We start from the raw sequence: 26,474 nt of genomic DNA on the forward strand, positions 1-26,474 counted from the left end.
AACCCTACATCCCACCCCAGAGACCCCAGCAACAACTCAACCCCCCCCCGGTCCCAGACAGGCCACCCAATCCCAGCACCTTGCAAAAAGTAAAAAAGAAAATGTATTACATCTGGCTATCTTCTCCTATGTTCTACCATCTCCTCTATCACCCCCATCCCTCCTCTCCTCCCCTGTCCCCCTTCTTTGTCTTCTAGATTACTATACCCTATTGAGTATGTATGCAGTTTCCTCTCTGTGCCATTTCCAATAAGAATAAAGGCTTCCTAATTCCCCATCACCTCCCCCCTTCTAATACCATTGCAAAAGCTATTTCTTTTTTTTAAGATTTTATTTATTTTTAATTTTACAATTTTTCCTCTAATCCTACTTCCTTCCCCCCACCCCCCACAGAAGGCAATTTGCCAGTCTTTACATTGCTTCCATGGTATATATTGAAACAAATTGAATGCCATGAGAGAGATCATATCCTTAAGGAAGAAATATAAAGTATAAGAGACAGCAAGATCAGACAATAAGATATCAGTTTTTTTCCCTAAATTAAAGATAATAGTCCTGGGTCTTTGTTCAAACTCCACAGTTCTTTCTCTGGATACAGATTCTCCTCCAGACAGCCCCCAATTGTCCCTGATTGTTGCACTGCTGGAATAAGCAAATCTATCAAGGTTGATCATGTTGCTGTTAGGTTCTGCTCATCTCACTCATGCAAATCCCTCCAGGCTTCCCTGAATTCCCATCCCTCCTGGTTTCTCATAGAACAATAGTGTTCCATGACATACATATTCCAGTTTGCTAAGCCATTCCCCAATTAAAGGACATTTACTTGATTTCCAATTCTTTGCCATCACAAACAGGGCTGCTATGAATATTTTTGGACAAGTGATTTTTTACCCTTTTTCATCATCTCTTCAGGGTATAGGCCCAGTAGTGGTATTGCTGGATCAAAGGGTATGCATATTTTGGTTGTCCTTTGGACATAATTCCAAATTGCTCTCCAGAAAGGTTGGATGAGTTCACAGCTCCATCAACAATATAATAGTGCCCCAGATTTCTGACAACCCTTCCAACAATGATCATTATCCTTCTTGGTCATATTGGCCAGTCTGAGAGGTGTGAGGTGGTACCTCAGAGAAGCTTTAATTTGCATTTCTCTAATAAGTAATGATTTAGAGCACTTTTTCATATGACTATGGATTACTTTGATCTCATCTGTAAATTGCCTTTGTATGTCCTTTGACCATTTGCAATTGGGGAATGGCTTTTTTAAAAAAAAATTTGACTCAATTTGCTGTATATTTTAGAAATGAGTCCTTTATCAGAAACATTAGTTGTAAAGATTGTTTCCCAGTTTACTACATTTCTTTTGATCTTGGTTACAGTGGTTTTGTCTGTGCAAAAACCTTCTAATTTAATGTAATAAAAATCATCTAGTGTGTTTTTAGTGATATTCCCCATCTCTTCCTTAGTCATTAACTTCTTCCCTTTCCATAGATCTGACAGGTAAACTAGTCCTTGATCTTCTAGTTTACTTATAATATTGTTTTTGTATGTCTAAATCCTGTATCCATTTTGGTCTTATCTTGGTATAGGGTGTGAGATGTTGGGCTAATCTAAGTTTCTTCCATACTAACTTCCGATTTTCCCAGCAGTTTTTATGGAAGAAAGAGTTTTTATCTCAATAGTTGGATTCTTTGGGTTTATCAAACAGCAGATTACTACAATCGTTTCCTGCTTTTGCACCTAGTCTATTCCACTGGTCCACCACTCTATTTCTTAGCCAATACCAGACACTTTTGATGATTGATGCTTTAGATCAGGTAGGGCTAAGCCACTTCTTTTGCACTTTTTTCATTGAATTCCTGCAAATTCTTGACTTTATTTCTCCATATGAATTTATTTATCACCTTTTCTAACTCATTAAATTATTATTTTTTTTTTTTTTGGAATTTTGATTGGTAGGGCACTAAACAGGTAGTTTAGTTTTGGTAGAATTGTCATTTTTATTGTATTAGCTCAACCTATCCATGAGCAGTTCATATATGCCCAGTTATTTAAATCTGATTTCATTTGTGTGAGAAGTGATTTCTGTTTTCAAAAAGTTTCTGAGTCTGCCTTGGCAAATAGACTTGCAGGTATTATTGTCTGAGGTTACTTTGAATGGGATTTCTCTTTCTAGCTCTTCCTGCTGTATCTTGCTAGACATATATAGAAAAGTTGAGGATTTATGAGGGTTTATTTTATATCCTGCAACTTTGCTAAAATTGCTAATTGTTTCCAGTAGTTTTTTTGGAAGATTTCTTGGGATTCTCTAGGTAGAACATCATGTTATCTGCAAAGAGTAAGAGTTTTGTCTCTTACTTCTCAATTCTAATTCCTTCAATTTCTTTTTCTTCTCTAATTACTGAAGCTAACATTTTTAACATGATATTGAATGGTGATAATGGTAACCCTTGTTTCACCCCTGATCTTATTGGGAATGCCTCTCCCCTCTCCCCATTGAATATAATACTTGTTGATGGTTTCAGATAGGTACTGCTTATTATTCTAAGGAACAGTCCATTTATTCCTACACTCTCTAGTGTTTTTAGTAGGAATGGATGCTGTATTTTGTCAAAAGCTTTTTCAGCATCAATTGATATAATCCTATAATTTCTGATAGTTTTGTTGTTGACATAATTAATTATACTAACAGTTTTCCTAATAATGAACCAACCCTGCATTCCTGGGAGAAATCCTCTTGGTCAAAATGTATTATCCTAGTGATAACTTGTTGTAATAATTTTGCTAAGATTTTATTTAAGATTTTTGCATCGATATTCATCAGGGAGATAGGCTATAATTTTCTTTCTCTGCTTTAAATCTTCCTGGCTTAGGTATCAGCTCCATATTGGTATCATAGAAAGAGTTAGGCAGAGTTCTGACTTCCCCTATTTTTCCAAAGAGTTTATATAAAATTGGAACCAATTGTTCCTTAGATGTTTGGTAGAATTCACTTGTGAATCCATCAGGCCCTGGAGGTTTTTTCCTTAGGGAATTCAATGATGGATTGTTGAATTTCTTTTTCTGAGATAGGGTTGTTTAGGTATTTAATCTCCTCTTCATTTAACCTGGGCAACTTATATTTTTGTAAATATTCATCCATTTCACTTAGATTGTCAAATTTATTGGTATAGAGTTGGGAAAAATAATTCTGAATTATTACTTTAATTTCTTCCTCATTGGTGGTGAGTTCACCTTTTTCATTTATCATACTAACAATTTGGTTTTCTTCTTTCTTTTTTTAATCAAATTGACCAGAGGTTTATCAATTTTATTTGTTTTTTTCATAAAACCAACTCTTGCTTTTATTTATTAATTCAATAGTTTTTGTTTTGATTTCATTAATTTCTCCTTTAATTTTTAAATTCCTAATTTGGTATTTAATTGTGTTTTTTTTAATTTGTTCTTTCTCTAATTTTTTTAGTTGCATATTTAGTTCTTTGATTTCCTCTTTCTCCAATTTATTCACATAAGCATTCAAATATAATATAACCCCTGACAGCCACTTTGAGTGAATCCCATAGGTTTTGGTATGTTGTTTCATTATTGTCATTATCTAGGATAAAATAATTCTTTCTATAATTTGTTGTTTGATATACTCATTCTTTAAAATGAGTTTATTCAGTTTCCAAATAGTTCTGGGTCTATATCTCCCTGGCCAAATATTGCATATGCTTTTTATTGCATTATGATCTGAGAAAGATGTATTCACTATTTCTGCAATTTATTGTTAGGTTTTTAGGCCCTAGTACATGGTCAATTTTTGTGTAAATGCCATGTACTGCAGAGAAAAAGGTATATTCCTTTCTATCCCCATTCAATTTCCTCCATAAGTCTCTCATGTCTAGGTTTTCTAACAATCTATTTACCTCCTTAACTTCTTTCTTGTTTATTTTGTGATTTGATTTATCTAAATCTGAGAGCAAGAGGTTGAGGTCTCCCACTAGTAGAGTTTTTGCTGTCTATGTCTTCCTGCAGTTCTTTCAGCTTCTCCTCTAAGAATCTGGATCTTATCCCATTGGGTGCATACATATTCAGTATTGAAATCACTTTATTGTCTATGGTACCTTTTAGGAGGATATAGTTTTCTTCCTTATCTCTTTTAATGCTATCTATTTTGCAGCTGCTTTGTCTGAGATAAGGATTGCTACCCCTGATTTTTTCACTTCAGCTGAAGCAAAATATATTTTGCTCTAACCTTTTACCTTTACTCTATATGTATCTCTCTGCTTCAAATGAGTTTCTTTGTAAGCAGCATATTGTGGCATTCTGTTTTTTAATCTGCTCTGCTATTTGCTTATGTTTTAAGAGAGTTCATCCCATTCACATTCAAAGTTATAATTACTAACTTTTTATTGCCCTCCATGCTGACTTCCTTCTGTTTGAACTTTTCCCTTTTTTCCATTTATTCATATGCCCCAGTGTTTTGTTTCTGAATATGACCACCCTTCAGTGTGTTTGCCTTCCTATATCCACCTCCCTCCCCTTTTTTCCCCTTCCTTCCATTAGTTCCCCTTTTTCTCCCCCTCCCTGTCTCTGTCCCCCCCCCCCCACCCTTTTCCCTTTTTAATATTTGAAAGGTAAGATGTTTTTTAAGTTAACTGAGTGTGTGTATGTTAACTTTAAGCCAAGTCTGGTGAGAGGAAGATTCAGGTGTTTCTCATATCCTCTCTTCTTCCCCTCTGTTACCAGAGGTCTTTTGTACCTCTTAATGTAATGAGATTTATCCCATTCAGTCCCCTTCCTCCTTCCATCTCCTTCCTGTCCCCACTTTTAAGGAGAAAGTGTTTTTAAATTATTCTGAGTCATAGAAAATTCTGAGTATCCATCACTTTTGACTAAGTATATTCTATCTAATAGAGTTCCAATTCTTGAGAGTTATTAGAGTCTTTCTCCCAAGTAGGGATATAGCCAGTTTCATCCCTTTGGGTAGCAATCTCATGGATAAGTCACGGATGTCCATCATTTCTGGCTAAGTATATTCTCTCTGATAGAGTTACAATTCTTAAGAGTTATGAGACTCTTTTCCCCATACTGGGATATAACCAGTTTCATCTTATTGGATTGTTGATTTTTTTCTCCCCCCCGCTTTTTCAAAATTTTTCATGTGTCTCTTGAACCTCCTGTTTGATGTCTGAATTTTCTATTTAGCTCTCATTTTTTTCATCAGGAATTGTTGGAAGTCTTCCATTTCATTAAATGTCCATCTTTTCCCCTGAAAGAGAAGGTTCAGCTTTGCTGGATAGTGGATTCTTGGCTGCATTCCAAGCTCCCTTTTTCTTCAGATTATCTCATTTCAGGCCCTTTGATCCTTTAATGTTTTATTTTAGGTTTTTGCAAGGCAAATAGGGTTAAGTGGCTTGCCTAAGGCCACACAACTAGGTAATTATTAAATGTCTGAGACCGGATTTGAACCCAGGTACTCCTGAGTCCAAGGCCGGTGCTTTATTCACTACGCCACCTAGCCACCCCTTGATCCTTTAATGTTGATGTAGCCAGGTCTTGTGTAATCCTTACTGTGGTTCCTTGATATGTAAATTGTTTCTTTCTTGCTGCTTGCAGGATTTTCTCTTTTATCTGATAGTTCTAGAATTTGGCCACAACATTCCTTGGTGTTTTCATTTTAGGATTTCTTTCTAGAGGGGAACGATGTATTTCAATAACTATTTTGCCCTTTGGTTCCATGATATCAGGGCAATTTTCCATCACTAAATCCTGTAATATTAAGTCTAGGCTTTTTTTTTCTCTTCAGTGTTTTCAGGAAGACCTATAATTCTCAGATTGTCCTTCCTCAATCTGTTCTCAGGGTCAGTGGTTTTGGTGATGAAGTATTTTACATTTTCTTCTATTTTTTCTATTTTTTTTGTTGGTTTTGTTTAACAGGCTCTTGCTGTCTCATGAAGTCATTAGTTTTTACAGACTCCATCCTTTTTTTTTTAGAGAAGAGTTTTCTTCATTTACCTTTTGCAACTCCTTTTCCAATTGGTCAATTCTATTTTTGAAAGAGCTTTCCATTTGACCAATTAAAGTTTTGAGAGAATTATTTTCTTTTTGCATTTACCCAATTGAGGATCTGAGAGAATTATTCTCATTTTGTATTTGTCCAATTGTATTTTCCATGATTTGTTTTCTTGTTGCAAGGTGTTAATCTTCTCTTGGGTTTCTTTTCCCAAATTTTCCAATTGATTTTTAATCTCCTTCCTTATTTCTTCAAGGAAGTCTTTCTGTGCTGGAAACAAGATCATATTCTCCTCAGAGGTTCTCTCTCTGAGTTAGGGTCTTTTCCTTCCAAAACTTTTTCTATAGACCCTCCTTTCTGTTGGCCTTTCTTCATTTTACTAAGACCTTGAGTTGGGGAAGAGCTGGTTCACAGAGGTTTGGTGTTAGGATCCCTAGAGGCTTTACTCACTGAGTGTAATATCTCCAGCTGGCCAGTAAGGAGTGCTAGAGGATTTGCTCACTGAGAATTATATCTCCAGCTGGCCAGTAGGAGGTGCTGGTTGCTTTCTCTGGAGTGTCTGTGACCTTGATTGAGGCCCTCTTCCTTGGCCTGGAGGGAATGATTGAAGCTGTTAAATACTTTTGTCTTTGATGAACAGTGGGCTTTACCCTGTGGTAAGGTCATCCCGCTCCTTATTGTCAGCTGAGGTGTTTCCTGGAGCTCACACACCTGCACCTGGGGCAGAGGTATTCTCTAATTGTGTTTGTTATGGGAAGAGGCTTCAACTGAAATGGAGATGTGGACTTGAAATTCCTCAGGACCAGAGGAACCCAGAGATGGTGTCTGGAGCTCTCCAGCACTGGAACTCTCCTTCTAGCCCTGCTGGCAAGCTCCCGAGGGTAAGTGCCAACACCAATGCCTCTGCTCCCTAGTTGACCTAAGCTCCTGCTGTCCACCAGGCTCTAGCCCCTCCCCTGAGCAAACAGGTCTGGTTCTCAGACCCTCAAGCTCCAGAACTCCAGCCCCTCCACTAATCAGACTAACCTTTGGCTAATCCAGGTTCTCAGGCTCTCCCCAGTCCATGCTCCCAGCAGAGTCTGCCCTCTGCACCCAGAATCACCCAGGATTGTGGAAGACAAATCCTGAGGTAGATGTTCTTTCTTCTGGCTTTTCTTTCTGGGTTTAGGTTTTTTAGGGTTTTTTTTGTAAGGCAATGGGGTTAAGTGACTTGCCCAAGGCCATACAGCTAGGTAAGTGTCTGAGACCAGATTTGAACTCAGGTACTCCTGACTCTAGGGCCGATGTTCTATCTACTGTGCCACCTAGCCACCCCATCTTTCTGGGTTTTGTTGATTGGATTTCTGTTAAGAGATTTGTTTCATATCACATATGGGGAAAGATCAGGAGATTTTAGAACTGTCTTCTCTCCACCATCTTGGCTGGAAGTCGCAAAAGCTGTTTCTTGACTCTTTTACATAAAATATCTTTGCCTCTCCTTTCTCTTATTCCCACTACATTTCCCTTTCACCCACTGACTCCATTTTTACAATATATTATACCTTCAAATTCGGCTCTCTCCTGTGCCTCATCTATAAAAGCTCCTTCTATCTGCTCTATTAAATGAGAAGGTTCATATGAGTATTATCAGTATCATCTTTCCATGAAGGAATATAGACAGTTCATCATCATTAAGTCCCTCATAATTTACCTTTCTCATCTATCCTCTCCATGCATCATCTGAGTCCTGTACTTGAAGACCAAGCTTTCTGTTCAGCTCTGATCCATTCAACAGGAACATATGAAATTCCCCTGTTTTATTGAAAGTCCATCTTGTTGGGGAGGCTAAGTGGTGCAGTGGATAGAGCACTGACCCTGGAATCAGGAGCACCTGAGTTCAAATCCGGCCTCAGACACTTAATAATTACCTAGCTGTGTGGCCTTGGGCAAGCCACTTAACCCCATTGCCTTGCAAAAACCTAAAAAAAAAAGTCCATCTTTTCTCTTGGAAGAGGATGTTCAGTTTTGCTGGGTAGTTAATTCTCAGTTGCATTCCAAGCTCTTTTGCCTTACAGAATATTATATGCCAAGCCCTACAAGCCTTTAATGTAGTTGCTGCTAAATCCTGTGTAATCCTGACTGTGAGCTGAGTTTTCTTAATGGGATTCCTTATTACTCAGATTAGGTATACAGTACCACATCTGAAAAGTGAGAAATATACTATGTATTTCTCTAGTATATTCTCTACAAATATTTTCCAGAAGTTTGCACTCAGATATATACTTTCATTTTCATGTAGTAATATCTATTCTCTGTCAATATTTGTGTTAAATTTTGATTATTGCTTTTCTTATGGCTTAACAATTTGATTTTCCTCTTTTCTGTTTCTTCTTATTTCATTTTTTACTCTGCTAATTAATTCTTGATTCAGATCCATTAGTGTTCATTCACAGAGATAAGTAGGACTAAAGGAAGAGTAACTATAGAGGAAAGGATCAATCCCCATGTAGCAGCAAAATTGCCAGAGCTATAGAAACCAGATTAAAATATAATTGGGAAATGTTGAACAAAATAAAAAAACATTAAGAGTCCAACATAGGTAATGTTAGTTTGTGATTTTCTAAACCAATAAGTGGTCCCCTGGTATCCATTTTTATTTTGAGTTTAAAACCACTGTTGGGTAGTTGGATTAGAGGAATATTAAAATTGGTTTTTAATAAATTACATTTCCCCTGTGTCTTCCAAGTCATGGTAGCAAGGGGATGTAAAAGGAATATGAAGAAAAGGAAAAGAGTGAATTTTCAGACTGACTAAAGAAATGCCGTATTAGAAAGTGACTAATTTCAAAGTTTCAAAGGAAGAAAGCTTAGGGGGTGGGGTGAGGAATGTAGGGGAGGGTCAGCCTGAAAGCCATTGAAAGACCTGGATACTGATATTGGTTCCCTCTAAATCAATAACTATGTAACCTCATGCAAATTCCTTGATCTTTCTGAATTCAAGTTTTCTTTAGAAAATTGAGGATAAGGGGGGCATCTAGATGTGCAATGGATAGAATACTGGCCCCTGGAGTCAGGAGTACCTGAGTTCAAATTAGGCCTCAGATTAATTACCTAGCTGTGTGGCCTGGGCAAGCCACTTAACTCCATTGTCTTGCAAAAAAACTTAAAAATAAAGAAAATTGAGGTTAGAGAAAATGATATGGAAGATCTCTTAGAGGTCTCAGGTCTATGGTTGGGCATCCTGTTTCCTGGATCTGGTAACTAAGGAATTATTTAGATCAATTCCTTGCTGAACAGAAAAAAAGGAGATGAGTTTAGACTCCCATTTCTCATACACTATAGCTACCGGGTTTCCCTCACAGGCACTCTAGAAACAAATGTAGCTTAGGTTATGGCTCATGTCCAGGATTTCCTCACAAAAGGGAACAGAAGAAAGGTAGTAAGTATAAAAAAGGAGGCAATTATGTGGCAGGTAATTTATTTGCACACAATGTTAAACATAAATGAGTCCTAGCATGTCTTTACAAAATGATTTAAAACAAGTTTAATAATTTTTTATAATTAAACTCTTCTGAGAGGCCAATTATTGAACCATTAGAACAAGCATAGTAGTCTGATAAGCTACTGAATAAGTATTTTGCATTTCACCTCAGCTCAGTACTCTCTCCAAATCATTCTTGATACATGTCTGCTTGGGAAATAACTAACTCTCTTGTCCATGCTGACCCTCTTCAAGGACACTGGAATAGGTACTGTCCTTATCTCCCTAGGCCAAAAATTATTAACCTTTTTATGTGTGTCAAGGACCCCTTTGACAATCAGGTTAAACCTCTGGATCCCTTCTCAGAGTAATATTTTATAAATGAATAAAATACATAGTATTACAAAAGAAATCAATTTTAATGACATACATTTATCGATTTTTTTAAGTTCATGAACTGTTCATAGTTGTTAGAACTCTCTCCCTTCTCAAAATATTCTGTATTTACTTTTTTGTGTAATATTATATCCCACCCCACATCCACCCCTATGTAAATGTAAATTTTTTGAGACCAGAGACTACTTAATCTTTGCATTTATAACACCTTGCTGGAAATACCTAGCATGTAGTTTAGGAATTTAATAAATGATGTTTTAATTGAATTAGGTATGCTAGTACCACTGAAGGGAATAGAAAAGTCAGAGGAAAAAAAATCAGTTTTCTGGGAAATACCAATAAGATTGGAATCTGAACATGCTGAATTTGAGACAACCTGTCAGACATACAGTTGTTGCAACTGTGAGTCTATATGTCACATATTTTTATATTTGTGGGTGTATTTGTACATATATATATATGTATATATATATATATATATACATATATATGCTGTAGGGCAGCTAGATGGCTCAGTGAATGGAGCACTCATCTTGAAGTCAGGAAGGCCTGATTTCAAATTTGACCTTAGACAGACTTACTGTGTGACCTTGGGCAAATCATTTAACCCTGATTGCCTTCCAACCAGGGCTATCTCTAGTCATCCTGATTCATATCTGGCCACTGGACCCAGATGGCTCTAAAGGAAAAAATGACTTGGCATGGTACCCCTCACTCAAATTCAATCCATATTCTTGCCAAGGCATCATCTCCCTGATGTCATGGTCTTCTTCAGAAATGAAGGACAAACATTATTATTATGCTAGTTAACTCCCAATTTGTGTTAAGTTTTGACAAAGGACTCACTTAAATTGTCTTAGAAGAGACAGTGAAGAAGAAGAAAATGAAGAAAGAAGAGAAAAGAGCAGAGAGCTGATAATTAATTTTTTAAAAATTTTATTTATTTAAGGCAGTGGGGCTAAGTGACTTGCCCAAGGTCACACAGGTAGGCAATTGTTAAATGTTTGAGGCCAGATTTGAACTCAGGAACTCCTGAATCCAGGGCCAATGCTTTATCCACTCTGCCACCTTGTTGTCCCCGGTAACTAATTTTTGATGATCAGGTAGCATTCAGTGCAGGAGTAAGAGAACCAGGAGAATATAGTATCTCTAAAGCCATGAGAGAGGAAATAGCTATGAAGGTGAGGAAATAAAACTTTATATGGCACCAGTAAACTATGGAACTAAGCACTTTTTTCAAATACCTCATATTATCCTCACATCAGCCTTTAGGTAGATGCTATTATTATCCCCACTTTACAGTTTAAGAAATTGAGGCAAACTGTCCCAGGGTCACACATAGCTAATAACTGTCTGAGTAGAGATCTGAACTCAGATCTTCCTGACTCCAGGGATGGCACTTTATTCATGAATGTACTACCAGCTCCCTTCAGTTTTGTCAGTGATACTAAATGTTATAGGGAAACCAGAGGGGATGAGGGAAGAGCGTGGTGATATGCGCATTCTTCTTGGTGAGCAACTACTCATTAATAATTCTGAGACAGCAAATTCATTAAAACAGTAGGGGTCAGGGGCAGCTAGGTGGTGCAGTGGATAGAGCACCTGCCCTGGAGTCAGGAGTACCTGAGTTCAAATCCGCCCTCAGACATTTAATAATTACCTAGCTGTGTGGCCTTGGGCAAGCCACTTAACTCCATTTGCCTTGCAAAAACCTTAGAAAAAAAAACAGTAGGGGTTAAAATCAAGTTGAAGAAGGTTAGATTGTTGGGGAACTGAAGGATATAAGACTTTATGAAGAAATTTGTTTGTGAAGAGGAGGAAAGAGATGAAATAGTAATTATAAGAGAAAGAAGAGTCAATGGAATGCTTTAAAAAATCCTTCAGATTGGGTATATACAAGCAGATGGAGTCAAAGGAGAGAAATCAATCAAAGAAGTATGAAGGTGTTATGGTTGCCCCTCAGGTCCCCTGCCCCTGAAACCTGCTTCCCCAGCCCAGCAACAAAGGGCCTGTAATTTTCCACTGTAGCCCCCTGCAGTTCTCTGACATCCTGTTTACAAAACCCCCTCTTGCCCCCACCCAGCACCTGTAACTGCAATGAACATGCTGCCATATCAATTTTTTGCTTGCCTCTGTCTTCCATACACATAGTTTTCCCTTTTCCTCACCTGGGTGGAAAGTCCCTAGGTAAATATGAACCTTGCGTGATTTTAAGTTAGATCAGAAGTAAACAAGGATGTGGTTTTTCAGTATATAAACTTGCTGTACTGTATCATTCTGCTATTGTCTTGGACACTTCCAGAGTAATTAAAAGCTTCTAAATTCTGATTGACTTACATTCTTGCAGCAATAATAAAAGACAAATGTTTCTTGAAACCCCATATCAGCAGAAGATGGAATCAAAGTATGAGTAGATAATCAGATCATAGACTTTGAACTGCAAGGGATCTTAAAGGTCTGCTAACCAACTGCCTTATTTTAGAAATGAAGAAACTGGGACCAGAAAGAATAATTTGATCAAGGTCATATAGGTAGTAAGTAGTAGTGTCAGTATTTAAATTTGTGGGACCATGACCCACTCTTTCAGCATACATTTAGAGATATATTGCTGTTCATTAAACTACAATTCCATGTGGTCACAAAGAAAAATGATATGAAAGACAATGGTAATTGAGGGAAAACTTTCCTTGCATTCAGCTTTAGCAAAGGTTTTTGTCTATTGTTTTCATTCAACTACAGGGTGGGGAATGGATTTAAAGGACATCTAGTTGATTCCTTCCCTTTCAATACCCTTCATTTTACAAAGGAAGAAAAGCAAGAGTTAAGTGAGTTGCCCAAGGTTTTATTGGTAGCAAATAGTGGACCTGGGATTAGTGGATCCAGAATTTATGACTCCAAATAATTAATATTTATATAGAGTTTGAGAAAACCAGATGGTGCAATGCTTAGGGCACTGGAATTAGTATAAGAGTGAGTTTAAACTTTGTGAGTTTAAATCTGGCCTCAGACACTTACTACCAGCATGATTCTAAGTAAATCACTTAACTCTGTGTGCCTCAGTTTTCTCATCTGTAAAATGAGCTAAAGAAAGAAATGGTATACCATTATGGTATCCTTGCCAAGAAAATTCCAAGTGGAATCACAGAGTCTTATACAACTAAAATGATTCAACAACCAAAAAAAAACTTGCATGTTATATTTTCTGTATAATTTATTTCAATAATACAAAGACATGGCTTAAAAATGTGAAGTGAGAATACATTTTCCATTGTACCATGTCTTCCAGGCAGCAATTGGTTAATTTGAGGCAAGTATTGTGTTGCAATCAACTGGAAAGGAATCAAAGTCTTTGAATAGTTCTCTTTGCTTTTCCCTGTGAAGGGGAAGAAAAGGAAAAGGGTGAAAGTTTGAAAACAACTTTTGTTTTTCCTTTCTTTTCCAGTCTTTCATACCTATTTTTATAAGTAATCAGAACATGTTGTTTGCTTGAAGAATTTTCAAGTATTTCAGTTAAATTAAAATACAGAATTACAACTTCCTTAATCATGAATTCTATTGAATTGTTAACTTAATTAAGCATTCTTCCCTACAATTTGAAACAAATTTTACAGTTTTCAGAATGGGAAACATCCCTTGACCATTAATATGCATAGTCCTTCCCAAGCTTGATAATTAATAATATTTTGTCCTGCTTTTTTTCCAGCATAAACAGCTCATGTTTCTTAAACATTTTCTCATAGAATCCATCTTTTAATCCTCTATTTTCTATTTGCTTACCCTCTATTTGTATATTTTGCTTACTTTAATTGCCATTATTTTCATATATTACTAGAAAGCTTCCATTTAAGTAAATTAGACTTTTCTGTTAAGTTTGAGTGATTTGACAGAGTAGCATTGGAATATCCTAATGAACAAAGGATAGGTTGAAACAAAATGGCATTTTAGTTAGTTTTTTTTTTTTTTGCAAGGCAATGGGGTTAAGTGGCTTGCCCAAGGCCACACAGCTAGGCCATTATTAAGTGTCTGAGGCTGGATTTGAACTCAGGTACTCCTGACTCCAAGGCCAGTGCTCTATCCACTGTGCCACCTAGCTGCCCCCAAAATGGCATTTTAAGTGATTGTTAATTCATTTTTCAAAATAGCAAAGAGCCTTCACAATTAAAGGACATTCATACAATGCCAATATTTTTCTTCCTTTATGCCTGATCACTGAATTATTAGAAAGTTGCTCAGTAGTGCATAATAATTTATTTGCTTGAGCTAGAACTTTATCAGTTATTAGAAAATAAAAATAAATTCTAGACAAGGCTTTTCTATTTGCAGAAAGAGAGTACTAGCAATGGCATGTTCTATGCATGCAATTGTTTGAAAAATGGCATCATGTCTGGTGGAGGAACCCAATGGCTTTCTATTTCTGTACTAGATCTTATGCTAATGGTTACTATTTTGTCCAGTCTCCGCTTTTCACTTTGAAAAATGAAAGAATGTTATATTATAAAGCAAACTGAATTTCCCCCCATAAACAAATGTTTTAATTGGAAATTATATCTTTGATAAAGGATTTTATTTCAAGTAAACCACATAGAGAATTGAGAAGATCAAGGCCCTTTCACATGAGTTTCTTTACCTGCCCACCTCCATTCTTCTTCTCTCTCTTGAATCTATGAAGGATAAAACAGATGATCCAGCTTGGCTATGCCTTGTTGTTCATTGATCATTCTTAAGAAATATATTTATTTATTTATTTTTATTTTTTAAGTTTTTGCTAGGTAGTGGGTTTAAGTGACTTGCCCAAGGTCACACAGCTAGGTAATTATTAAGTGTCTGAGGCCAGATTTGAACTCAGGTACTCCTGACTCCAGGGCCAGTGCTCTAGCCATTGTGCCACCTAGCTGCCCCATTTAGGCATCATTTTTTAAAAGGACCAATGAAATCTTGACTTGTACATGAATTAAGTGAGGCAGAGTTACACAGAGTTATCAGCTTCACTCTCTATTCATCAAAGTCCAGAAGCAATACAAAAGTCAAGACGACTGGCAATGGCCCAGGATGCAGGGATGATCTTGGCATTTTCAAGGTCTAAGTTCTAAGCCCTCCACAGTACCCGTTTCAACTGCCTTCATGGCTGTTGGAACAAACTGCTCTCATTATCCTTTATGCTGAGAGAGGTCTTCACATGCTTGGGGCAAACATCCCCCTATCTCACCATTGAGTCTGAGACCATCTCTTTCCTTCAACCTGGTTTAGCCAAAGAAGGTTTATCATGGTCTAGCCACTAAATATGATAAGAGTTGTAACCATAGTTGAGACACCAAGCAGACACAAAAGATGGACTAAAAAGCCCTGGAAAGGACTTGGCAAGCCCTAACACCGGAGGTGCTGGTCTTCCCTGAATAACCCATACATCCTGGCTATACCTTACATCTCCAAACAGGAATTGTGAACCTATTCTATTTCTGTACCATAAGAAGGATATCTAGGGGGCATAGTGGAGAGTGCTTGGGGTTCAGAATCAAGAAGACTCATCCTTCTAAGTTCAGGGAAGATGCTTACATCTAGATGTATTATTTAGCCTCTGTTTCTTCATCCATAAAATGAACAGAAGATGAAATGGCAAACCACTCCAGTATCTTTGTCAAAAGAGTCACAAACAGGGTCAGAAAAAGTTGATCACAACTTAATGCATAAAAAATATGCTTCTTTTTACATTTGTTATGACTAAGGGAGTATAGCTTTATACAAGGCACCCTCATGTTATGGTGGTCCAGCAGAAGCTGCCAGATACAATGACTTTTTTTTGAAGGATCTAGATTTATTTATTTTATATTATTATAATAATTTTGTTATAAGAGTAAACATAAACCCCCCAAAGATGATGAGAAACCTCAAGAATAGTGAGAGAGAAAAAAAATGTATTTCATTCTGTGTTCAGATTCCAATGACTCTGTGTCTGGGGTGAGTTTCTTTCTTTCTCATTAGTCCACCAGAGAAGTTGCTTCAATATTTTTCCCACAGTTGCTATTACTAGCTGTATTTCCTTCCACTCTATTCCTCCCCACTCTCATTTATTCTATTCTCTTTCTCCTTTCATCCTGGCTCTATCCAAAGATGTGTTGTATCTGAGTACCCTCTACCACAATCTTCCCTCTCTTCTATCAGCTATTCCCCCCCTTCCCTTCCCCCCCCCATTCCCCCTGATCCCATCCCTTTCTTTTCATTTTTCTCTAGGCTCAGATAGATTTCTATACCCTATTAAGTATGTATGTTATTTCCTCTCTGAGCCATTTCTGATGAGAATGAAGGTTCACTCATTTCCCCCTTGCTTCCCCCCATTCCACTCCATTGAAAAAAATTTTCTTGATTCTTATGTGAAATTTCTTAGCTTCTTCTTCATCTCTTTTCCCTTCCTGCCAGTATTTTCCTTTATCATCCATTGACTCCATCTTTTTACTACATTATACCATTATATTCTGCTTCTTCCTGTGCCCTGTCCATATATGCTCCTTCTAACAGCACTTATAAATGAGAAAGTTTATATGAGTTATCAATATCTTCTTCCCATGAAGAAATACAAACAGTTCAATATCATTAAGTTCCTCATAGTTTGTCCTTCTCATCCACCTCCTCTATGTTCACCCAAGTCCTGTATTTAGAGATCAAACTCTCTATTCAGCTCTGGTTGTTTCAATAGGAAAGTTTGAAAGTTCCCTGTTTCATTGAAAGTCCATCTTTTCTCCTGAAAGAGGATGTTCAGTTTTGCTGGGTAGTTGACTCTTGGTTGTAAACCAAGATCTTTTGCCTTCCGGAATATCATATTCCAATCCCTATGAGCCCTTAATGTAGATGCTGCCAGATCCTGTGTAATCCTAACTATGGAGCCTCAGTAGTTGAATTGTTTGTTTCTGGCAGCTTTTAGAATTTCCGCTTCAATTTGGGAGTTTTGGAATTTGGCTATAACATTGCTGGAAGTTTTTCTTTTGGGATCTCTTTAAGGAGGTGATTGGTGAATTTCCTCAATTTCTATTTTACTCTCTGCTTCTAGCATCTCAGGGAAATTTTGCTGCATTATTTCTTTAAAAATGAAGTCTAGACTCTTTTCCTGGTCATGACTTTTAGGGAGCCCAATAATTTTTAAATTATTTCTTCTGGATCTGTTTTTGAGGTTGATTGTTTTTCCAATGAGATATTTCACAATTTCTTCTAATTTTTGGCATTTTTTGGAAGAGTTTTATTTCTTCCTGATTTCTTTCAAAGTCATGGGCTTCCTTTAGTTCCATTCTGCATTTGAAGGAGTTATTTTCTTCAGAGATTTTTTTATCTCCTTTTCCAGCTGGCCAATTCTGCTTTTTAAGGCATTCTTCTCCTCATTTGCCTTTTTGTTTTGCTTTTTCCATTTGGCCTAAGCTGGTTTTTTAACATATTATTTTCTTCAGTATTTTTTTTTGTATTTCTTTCACCAAGCTGCTGGTTTGGTTTTTATGATTTTTCTGCACCACTCTCATTTCTCCTTCCAGTTTTTCCTCCACCTCCCTTAATTATTTTCAAAGTCTTTTTTGAACTCATCCATAGTCTGAGCCTATTTTCTATTTCTATTGGAGGTTTTTGGATAGGAAAGCTTCGATTTTGTCATCATCTCAGTATGTGTTTTGATCTTTCATGGGACTAAAGTAATTTTCTATGGTCAGATTCTTCTTTTTCTGTTGTTTACTCATTTCCTCAGCCCAAGACTAATTTACAGAACTTCAAAGACTTTGGGTTTTTGGGGGGGAGACACCCCATTGGGACCTTTATTCATCCAAGGTCTTATGGTCTCTCTTGCCTGTGCTTTGATATGTAGATGACCACAGCACTTCCCTCTGCCCTGGAGCTGTAAGGAGGAGCCCTACTCAGCTATCTTGGTATGGAAGTCCAAACTGCAACCTGGATCTGAGTGTAGGCAAACAGCAGAGTCCTGCCTCCAGGGAGAGCAGAGAATTTCTGCAGTCTCCCCTGATACCCTTACCATCTGTGGGCTGTGCTCTGGAGGTGCAGACTGATTTCTCCTGATTCTGCTGGTTCTCCTCAATCCAGACTCATTCTGGTGTAGCAGAATTCTCTCCCTGCCCCTTCAAGCTGTTCCCATCTGGGCTGCAACCAGTGTTTTTTTCCAATTCCCGGTCCTGGTGAAACACACCTTTCCCACGGAACTTCTAAGTTATCTTGGACTGGGAAAATGTATCACTCAGTCTTTCTGTGGGTTCTACCCCTCTAAATTTTGACTAGAGTCATTATTTGATGGCTTTGGGAGTTTTTTGGGGAAGGAGTTCCCGGGAAATGCTGCCTTCATGCTACCTTGGCCCAGATACAATATAACTTGACACTCATGTTTTTCCTGCCCCCCCCTTATTGCTCAGTTTCACAACATCCTCATAGTATATATTAGCTCATTTAACTTGCTTAATTTGGGACTGAAGGTAATTCTCATTAAATGGAATACTACGATCAAAAAGCTGTTTTTCTTGAGAATAGTATCTGTTTTATTTTTGTCTTTTTTCAAATACTGTGCCTTGCACTTTGTAGATGTTCAATAAATGATTGTTAATTGATTAGTATTCATTTCATCATTCTCTTAGGAGCTATTTTGATATCTTATGCTATAGAATTACAAATTTAGAGCTAGAAGTGACTTTATATTTATCTAATCTGTTATATCCTCCTGCCCCAGATCAAGCCTTGCAGCCATTTCTCAAGGCCATCTAGCCACCTGTCCTGCTACTCCCAACTTGAACTAATACCAAGAACCAAATCTCTAGAATTTATAACCTCTCTCCCTAGAAGTTAATCTTCTCTTCTTTGGCCCTTGCACCTTGGGGCTAAGTCATCTTTATTGATGACTGAATGTATGTGAATTTATCTGTCTTCAGGATGCCTCATATTCCATATCCCATCCCAACTATCCACAGAGATATCTTGCCTAAGATACCCACTTCTTGCCTTTTACACTTGCTCTAGAAAAAGTCTAGAAACAAAGCATTATAACCATTGTTTCTCTGCTAGTTGACTCTGGCTCAATTTCCTATTGCTTTGACTCCATGAATTAAAATGGTTTTCCCCTTAGTCATTATTCTCAGGCAGTCAAAAATTAACTAACACTTGATTTATGAGAGCCATTGTTCTAAGCAAAAAAAAAAGGCAAAAAACAATCTCTGCTTTCAAGGAACTGTGTCTAATGGGAAAGAAAACATGCAGATAATTATGTATAAACATTTTATTTATAGATAATCTAGAAATAATCAATAGAAGGAAAACAGAATTAAGGGAGGATTGGGAAAGGATAAGAGAGAAGATGGAATTGTAGATTGGATGTGAGGAAATGAGAGAAATAGAGAGGTGGAGATGGAAAGGAAGTTAGGAAGGGAGCATGTTATGAATGCTTTTGAATGACAATCAGAGGATTTTATATTTGATCCTGGAGGTGAGAAGGAGTCACTGGAGTTTGTTTATTGACTAGGAAGCTAATACAATCAGTTCAGCACTTTGGGAAGATCACTTTGACAGCTAGTGAAAGATAGACTAGAGTGGGGATAGACTTGTCCTCTGGGGAAGTTAATCTACTCTTTGGCTCTTCCACTCTGTAGATAAGCCTTGGCAGATCAAATAGCAGACTATTGAAATAGGCCAAGCATGATAAAAATGAGAGTCTGAAAGAGATTGGTGGTAACAAGAGATGGGACATATGCAAGAGATGTGATGAAGATAAAATTGGCAGGCCTTGGCAACAGGTTAGATATGGGAGTAATAATAAAGTATAACATCTAGGTTTTCTTCCTGGTATCTGGAAAGACTGTCAACAGTTATAGGATAGATGTCAACAGTTATAGAGTAGAGAGGTTTTTTTTTAATAATGGTTAACTCAAAGATAGGTGGAGGGAAAATAGGAGCATATGCTGAGATTTGGAAAAGAAAAATGACTGTGGGGGGCAAGCCACCTTGCTTATGCATGTGTCTTTTGCCCAAGAGGGCTGTAATAGCCTGGCAATGCTATATTCATTTTGAGAAAACCAAGAGACTTTCTTTCAGTACTAAGCACAAATGAAAGGAAGGAGAGAAATAGGTTGCTATATGCCTGCAATCTCAGTTGAGAAAGGTGATTTTGAAGGTAAGAAGGGGGTAAAGCTGCTGACAAAATCACTTTCAGTTACTTCCTGCTCACCCAAGCAGAATGTTCTAGAGACTCTCAATCAACCTGTAATTATGGCATTCATCAGTCCACTCTGAGCAGTTGCTTGGTTCATGAATGAAATACCTTTTGTTCAGCTCCTGGCTAAAAGGATCTAAGAACTCTAGTTTTGGACTGTTGTCCCTTCATTCTTCCTGGGCCAGTGGAGGAGTAGATGGGAGTCATAGTCTGAGATTCCTAGTAGATGCTTTTATTTGACCATAATTAGGTTTCTTTTATCACTTTGAGTAAGTATTTTATAAAAGTATTGACCTTGGTGAAATCATTCAATAAGGAACAGGAAGGAAAATAGATTTAGAACAGGAAGAATCCTTAGATTATATAGTTCTATTCCATTATTTGACAGGTAGAGAAACTAAAACTTCAAGAGATGAAATAACTTGTCCAAGGATTCACAGGCAATAGAGTCATGATTTTCACCTATGAGTACAGATACAACACTCTTTATATCAATAGAATAGTAGTAGCAAGTGGGGATAGATGGATAGAATAAACTTTTATTGAAAATAAAACCAGTGGGAAAAGCTCTGGATCTGGAATCAGAAAGACCTGAGTTCAAATCTATCTTCAGACACTTACTGGATATGTGACCCTAAGCAATTCATTTAACCCTACTTACTTCAGTTTCCTCATCTGTAAAATGTGCTAAGGAAGGAAACCATTCCAGTATCTTTACCAAGAAAACCCCAAATAGGGTCAGACATGACTGAAACAATTGAATAACAACAAATGTGCCAGGCATTTTACAAATATGATTACATTTGATCCTCACAAAACCCCTAATAAATCCCTGTTTTACAATTGAGGAAACTTAGGCAAACAGAAGTTGAGTGATTAGTTAGTCATACAACTAGAAAATACCTGAACCTGGATGCTTGGCTTCTGAATTTGTTTCAAACCTCCAACAGCCTTTGACATCTCAAACTGAGTTTCTAATTGATACCTTAAAACTAACATATACTTGATAGAGTTCTCTGTCTTTCCCCTAAATCTTCCTTCCTTCCAAACTTTCCTTTTTCTATTGAGGGCCCTACCATCCTGTCAGTTACCTAGGTTCACAATCTAGATTTCATCCTTAACTCTTCACTACCTCCCACCAACACTCCCTCCCCCAATATCCAATCTGTTGCCAAGGTCTACTGATTTTATCTTGGCAACATCTTTCAAATATGCCACCTTCTTTACTCTGTCATTGCCACTACCCCAGTTGTGGTCTCCATCACCTCACACATTGACCATTAAAATAGCTCACTGATGGGTCTGCCTGCCTCAAACATATCCCCATTCCAATCCATCCTTCATTTTACCACCAAAGAGATTTTCCTAAAGCATGTTCCTCTTTCTCCTCTCTCCAATAAACTTTTGTGCATCTCTTTCATCTTCAGTATCAATCATAAAATTTTCTCTTTGGCATTCAAAATCCTTCATAACTCAGCCTCTCCTCCCTTTCTTGTCTTCTTATATCCTTCCTCTCTTTTCTTATATCTTTCCTCCCAATACATATTTTTCCATCTATGCTTCCAGGCTATTCCTTGAACAAAACATAGTTTTGTTTTGTTTTTTTAAATTTAAAGATAAGGAAGAAAAGAGAGAGAGGGAGGAAGGAAGAAAGGAAGGAAGGAGCAAAGAAACAAAGAAAGAAAAAAAAGAAAGAAAGTAAAAAGAAAGAAAATAATCTCATCAGTTGGTAATGAGATAGCATCAGTTCTTTTTCTGAAGGCAGATTTTTCATCATAAGTCTTTTGGGATTGTCTTGGATGGCTGAGAATAGTTAATTCATTTAAAGTTCTTCATCCTACAATATTGCTATTACTGTGTCTAGTGTTTATGCTCACTTTGTATGATTTATGATTTAAGTATGATTTAGAACAACATAGTTGTTTTCTTTTAAAAGGTCATTGTCACTACCTTCTTTCCTCTACCTGTAATAAATAAATACGATTGAGCAAAATAAATCAGTTTATTGGCCATGTCTGAAAAATGTGATCTATATTCCATGTCTCTTGGCCACTTAACTTTTTTCTTAAATTATTTTCCCTTTAAAATTTTAGTTAATTGGCCCCCGTCTCTACTTTTCTGAAAACTCTGAAATTTGTTCTTCAAAAACTTAGATTATATATCAGACTATTTCCAACTTTCCTCTGCTCCTTTTACAAAATTTAAAATAGAATGGTCACTTCATTCCAAGATTTGCATCATTTCTGATAGTTTCTCCTTGTTGGTAAGAGTCAAATTGAGAATAGAATTTTCCATTGTGAATTCCTGCCCATTTTAAAAGCTGCATTCAGCCCCTTTTACCCACTGTGATAACATTTTGCTAATTTCACTTCTTTCTTTAATATGTTTACTCATTTTTACTTCACCTTGAGAAAATTCTAGTTTTCACTTATTTCTTTTATATTTTATTCATTGTTTTTCCACCTTTAGAAAATTCGAGTTTTATTTCAAGTACTTTTGTTGGTGGTGTTTGAGATCTCTAAAAAGTCCCTGCTCTTCTAGAATTCTAGTAGGGTAGAGTTGGGAGAGGTATGTACACAAATAACTATAGTAATAATTGTACTTGTTAATCACATAAATGATATACAAGGAAAAGAAAGGGAAAGAATCAGATTCAGGATAAAAAAATTTTTAATAGAAAAGATATTTAATTTGAGCTGATTCTTAATGGATTGGCAGATTGTCAATCAACAAGCATTTATGTTAGATGACACAGGGACATGATAGAAAAGTCAAGAGGATTGCAATTTAGCAGGAAATGAAGAGATGATATTTGCCTTCAATGGAGATTCATTTTTTATTTTTACATTTTTTATTTATTTATACATTACTAAAATATTGTTGTAAGAGTAAGCATAATCCCCTCTCCCACAAAAATAGAAAAACCTCATGGAAAATGAAGTAAAAGAGAAAAAAAATTGTACTTCAATCTGCATTCAGATACTATCAGCTCTGTCTTTAGGGTGGATCGAGTTCTTTGTCATAAGTCCATCAGTGAAATGGCTTCCATATTTTTTTCCCACAGTTGCTATTGCTGATTGTATCTCCTTAACATTCATTCCTCCCCACCCCCATTTATTCTATTTTTTCTCCTTTCACTTTGTCCCTCCTCAAATGTGCTATGGGACAGTGGAGTGGCACAGCAGACAGAGCACCAGCCATGGAGCCAGGAGGACCTAAGCCCAACTACAATAAACAAACTAAGGAATCAACATACAGATAAATAATAAGACAGTTAAATAAATACTTGTTATAGGGCTGGTGGGACAAAGGATCCAAACAGAGAATTCATTAAATTTGAGAATAATTATAATATTTCCCTTAAAGTTTGCTACCCCTTTCTTAATGACCTATTTCTTCAGTGATATCTTTCATTTTGAATCTCCTGTTCAAAATCTTGGGGCTATTATTGACTCTTTCCCCTCACTTTTCTCTCCTATTAATTAATGATCCTATTAACTTGATCTCACTCTATTCCTTTGTACAAACTGCACTTTAGTTAAAATGCAATACTGCATTTCACAATTTTTCACAATGTTCCATATTTTCACAATGTTCCATAGGAGTGGAATGTTTCCCATTACAAATTTTTGCTTATTGAAAGTTCTATTTTCCATTAGCCTATGTTCCTTTGGATTTCTCTTCTGGTAGATATGTGCCTAAAGCAGAAAATACACTATTAATAGTTTTTCTTTAACTCATGGCTCATCACATTCTTCATCTTGGAACATCACAACAGCTCTAGAACTCAGATCTTGTTAATTTGCTCTACCCCTCACTACCCCCTTTCTTTGACTGGAAAGCAGATTCTTCAAGAATCTCCATTGAAAGTGGGGCCAAGGGGCGGCTAGGTGGTGCAGTGGATAGAGCACTGGCCTTGGAGTCAGGAGTACCTGAGTTCAAATCCGGCCTCAGACACTTAATAATTACCTAGCCGTGTGGACTTGGGCAAGCCACTTAACCCTACTGCCTTGCAAAATCTAAAAAAAAAAAAAAGCGGGGCCAAGATGACAATGTAAGTGCAGGGTTTCCTGGAAGCTCTTTTCCAAAATATTCCAAAAACCTTAAAATTATGATTCTAAATTTTAGAGAGGCAGAACCCACAGAAAGACACAAACAATCCTCCAGTCAAAGGTAACTTGAAGATATGTTGGAAGGCTCTGTCACAACTGGGGCCAGAAGGTATGGCAATAAGGCCAAGATCCTTCTGTGCCAGAGTGAATGAGCTCCAGTCTTCCAGGAATGTGGGAGGAGGTTGGCGCACCTGAGTCCCTGAGGGCACTGGTTCATGGCAGCAGAATGGTTTCCAGACTTCCCAACCCAAGGATTACCAAGCACAATTTGGAAGATCAGTGGAGAAACCTCTACCAGAGCAAGCATGGAGCCCAGGTCAGTGTAGCCCTCAGCCTAACACCTGCCCCAGAAACAGAAGCAGGACTAAGGAACCACCCAGCAGGAGCCACCTGGCAGCTGTTTCCAGAGTACTCAGCCCACAGACAGTTAAGGGGGTTGGGGAGATTGTCAAGGTCTCTCCACTATCCTTAAGACAGGATTCTGAGACTTCATTCATATTCAGACCCTGGTCACAGTCTGGGGCTCCATATTGCAATAGCAGAGCAGGGAATCCTCCTCACAGCTCCAGGGTAGAAGGGAGTGCTTGTGGTCATTCACAGACCAGAGCACAGGTCAGAGGAGCAGTCAGAGCTCTTATAAGAACTTGAAGTAATCGAGGTCTTTGCAGGGGTGTCTCTATAATACTCAAAAGCTTGTGAGGCACCTCAAAACCAGGGCACAGGCTGGGGAACTGAGTAAACAGAAGAAAAGAACCTGACCATAGAAAATTATTTTGGTCCCATGGAGGATCAAAACACACACTTAGAAGATAACAAAGTCCAAGTTTCTATATCCAAAGGCTCCAGGAAAAATAGGAGTTGGGCTCAGCTTATGCCAGATCCCAAAAAAGAGTTTGAAAATCAAGTAAGGTAGGTAGAGGGAAAAATTGGGAAAAGAAATGAGAGAGATGCAGGAAATCATGAAAATTAAGTCTGCAACTTAGTCAAGGAAATACAAAAAATGCCAAAGAAAACATGTAATGGGAAACATTCCACTCCTATGGAACATTGTGAAAATATGGAACATTGTGAAAAATTGTGAAATGCAGTATTGCATTTTAACTAAAGTGCAGTTTGTACAAAGGAATAGAGTGAGATCAAGTTAATAGGATCATTAATTAATAGGAGAGAAAAGTGAGGGGAAAGAGTCAATAATAGCCCCAAGATTTTGAACAGGAGATTCAAAATGAAAGATATCACTGAAGAAATAGGTCATTAAGAAAGGGGTAGCAAACTTTAAGGGAAATATAATAATTATTCTCAAATTTAATGAATTCTCTGTTTGGATCCTTTGTCCCACTAGCCCCATAACAAGTATTCATTTAACTGTCTTATTATTTATCAGTTTGTTGATTCCTTAGTTTGTTTATTGTAGTTGTCCCTCATGTTATAAAGTTAGCTTGTTCTATTGTTTTTGTACAATAGAAAGGCAAAGAAATATGTAAGTTGGATGAGAGGGAAGACTTTACTACAACAATGTAAATGGAAAGAACAACAACCACAAACCATCAAAATTAAATGCTATATAAAATGACAAACTTGGCCCCAACAAAAACATGAAAAGACACTGCTCCCTACCCCCAGAAGTGGGGAGTCCATTAATATAAAATTTTGCATATTATCAGATTTTTATTATATTTTCTTGATTTTTTCTTATTTTTATTTTTCCCTTAAAAATCTTTATTATATGGAATTCAAAGACATAAATGAAATCTTTCTTGTTCTCAAGGAACTACTTTCTATGAAGGAGAGAAAATACGTGTGTGTGTGTGTGTATGTGTGTATGTGTGAATATATATAAGCTATATATGTATAAAATTAATACAAAGTCATTTGGGAGTACTAGCATATAGAGATCAAGAAAAATCTCATGTTGGAGATGGTATTTGAACTGAAATACTGAGCTTTGATGAAAACCAAGGTTTGTAAGAGGCAGAGGTGAGTTGTAAGCACATATCAAGTCTGGGCAACAGCCTCTTCAAAGAAAATATGAGTCCATCACTAGGAATGGTAAATGATGGTTTACATTTACTTTTTAACAAAGGTTTATTTCAAAGAAAAACTATTAATAATGTAATTTGTGTAATGGTCACAAATTTACCAGAAACTATCTTATTTTATTTAATATTTTTCTACATCTCAGCATTTTCTGTCTTAGAGAGAAATGACCAACTGTGCTCCTTCTCCCAGCTACCTACCCCTACAATGCCCTTGAATATTTCCCTCTAAACCCCAAGACAAAAATTGAAGTAATTTCTCTAAGAATATTGAACACTTTGGCATTAACATTTCA

General features: G+C 37.0%; 2 protein-coding genes and 1 long non-coding RNA gene across 4 annotated transcripts in view; 1 reads left to right on the plus strand and 2 right to left on the minus strand.

The window, feature by feature from the left end:
• Positions 1 to 26,474, minus strand: part of YTHDF3 (YTH N6-methyladenosine RNA binding protein F3) — a 192,140-nt gene that overhangs the window by 118,674 nt on the left and 46,992 nt on the right. The gene's annotated exons all lie outside the window — the stretch shown is intronic.
• TTPA (alpha tocopherol transfer protein) overlaps positions 1 to 26,474 on the plus strand; it is a 69,714-nt gene that overhangs the window by 7,714 nt on the left and 35,526 nt on the right. The gene's annotated exons all lie outside the window — the stretch shown is intronic.
• Positions 9,997 to 26,474, minus strand: part of LOC141498870 (uncharacterized) — a 63,181-nt gene continuing 46,703 nt past the window's right edge. Inside the window, exon 3 of the long non-coding RNA XR_012471704.1 lies at positions 9,997 to 13,226. This is a non-coding gene — a long non-coding RNA (uncharacterized LOC141498870). The remainder of the gene's footprint in view (positions 13,227 to 26,474) is intronic.

The sequence above is a fragment of the Macrotis lagotis genome, chromosome X (genome assembly GCF_037893015.1).
Source record: "Macrotis lagotis isolate mMagLag1 chromosome X, bilby.v1.9.chrom.fasta, whole genome shotgun sequence".
NCBI classification, from domain to species: Eukaryota; Metazoa; Chordata; class Mammalia; order Peramelemorphia; family Peramelidae; genus Macrotis; species Macrotis lagotis.